Here is a 1,694-nt window from a genome sequence, read left to right on the forward strand (position 1 = left end):
TTTTAGGGTGTCTTAGCAAGATGTCAGAGGCTCTCTGACACCTGTGCTCGGCTTTTCTTTTGTTTCTGTATTATTCATTATATTTTATTAAAACTTTTGCTTTACAAAGCCCCCCTGAAGACCCATCTCACAAAATTATTTTAGGCCATTTCTGTGGGAGGGCTGGTCCCTCAGAGGTGACAGACCTCCGTGAGGTTTATCACATCTGGCCCCACGCAGGATCCCCTCAGAACTGGCGCTGAGTGATGTGCCCAGCGGGTGCTGGCCAGGACCGGCTGATCCAGGGGGATTGGGATGGGGTGCCCAGGCTTCAAGGGAGGTCTGGAGGCATGGATTCATGCACATCCCTCTGCAGACAATTACCAGTTTCCTTCCTTCACGAGCGTTTTGCAAGAGTGATGCAACCCCTCCCCGAAACATCAACACACACACAGTGCTTGCTGGGCACTCCCAGGGGAAACCTGCTTTTTTTCCAGGCAGATGGGCATGAGGGGAGAATGAAATCCGCACCCTGCCCTGCTGAGGGGTAGTGGGCACTGCCAGAGGTGTCAGCAGCTGAAGGACATAGGCAGGACTCCAGCAGACACAGGATTTGGGCCCTGGCTGCTTTCGGAAAGTGATCTCCTGCTCCTGTCCCTGCTGGTCACCCTGTGCCGGCAGGGTGGATTTGAGAGTCCCAGGTGTGCACAGACAAGAATTCTCTGTTGGAACCTGCTGGCAAAAAAATGTTCTCATTTCTCATAAAACCTGTTCCACCAAACCAGTGAAGGATCTGTCCCATTGAGGGGAAGTGAAGGGAAAAAATTGTCAGCTTCTCCTTGGCATTCCTCAGTGATCCTGGCGCACTGTGATGTCCCTGTGGATCACGGCAGAGCCCTGCCTGTCTCTCCGGAGTGCTGTGACTGCACGGCCCCGAGCATGAACTCACTTTGCCCGATGGAGATGGCCCTGGAATGGTTGTCAGGGGGACAGGATTGTCCCAGAAGTGGGTGGCACTCAGCAGCGAGTGCCTTTTCCAGGATCCTATTTCCCGGTGTGAGGAGAAGAGAGTCAATGGGCAGGTCATGCCCTCGCAATAAATTAGCTGCCAACTACACGCTTGGATTAACGAGACCTACTTCAAGCTGTAGCAACTCTAAATTCAAACCTGTCGTACCCGTCAGGCGGTGGGAAGGACCTTGATGAGAAGAAATACACATCCACTGACTTCACAGCACGCCGGATGTTACAAAAATCCATGCGATATTTGGGAGACGGGGAAAGACCACTGCTTTGTTTTACAGACAGCGCCTCATCCTCCAACTGGCCACACGATGGCAGAAGAAGCAAAGAACACTGCAAAAAGAAACGTTATTAAAAAACAGAACCACCCACGACCCAGTGAGGGTTAGCGTGCGTGCCAAGGCCGGGGGAGCCCGGCCCCCTCCTCCTGCTGTGCTACCTGCCAGGGACCGAACTTTGAAAACCTCCGTCGCCGAGAACAGCCAAAACAAGGTCAGGAGGACCACCTTGTGAGAGGATTTAATGGATTTACTCGAGCTGTGAGGCATTCCAGGCAATCCCTCGGGTCCCTCCATTTGCGGTCTGAGCGCTCGGCTGATGTACTGGATAGCTCATTTTCTGTGCTAATCAAATCGATTCCAACCAAGCTGAATGGTGCAAAATTCTCCCTTTGGAGAGGGACCTGTCCCTCG

The 1,694-nt window shown here is 52.8% G+C and overlaps 1 long non-coding RNA gene across 1 annotated transcript in view; it reads left to right on the top strand.

Annotated features, from left to right (window-relative positions):
* Positions 1-958, top strand: part of LOC120765688 (uncharacterized) — a 3,284-nt gene extending 2,326 nt beyond the window's left edge. The window contains exon 3 of the long non-coding RNA XR_005704491.2: positions 477-958. This is a non-coding gene — a long non-coding RNA (uncharacterized LOC120765688). The remainder of the gene's footprint in view (positions 1-476) is intronic.
* Positions 959-1,694: the final 736 nt, after the last annotated feature.

This window comes from Hirundo rustica, chromosome Z (genome assembly GCF_015227805.2).
Source record: "Hirundo rustica isolate bHirRus1 chromosome Z, bHirRus1.pri.v3, whole genome shotgun sequence".
NCBI classification, from domain to species: Eukaryota; Metazoa; Chordata; class Aves; order Passeriformes; family Hirundinidae; genus Hirundo; species Hirundo rustica.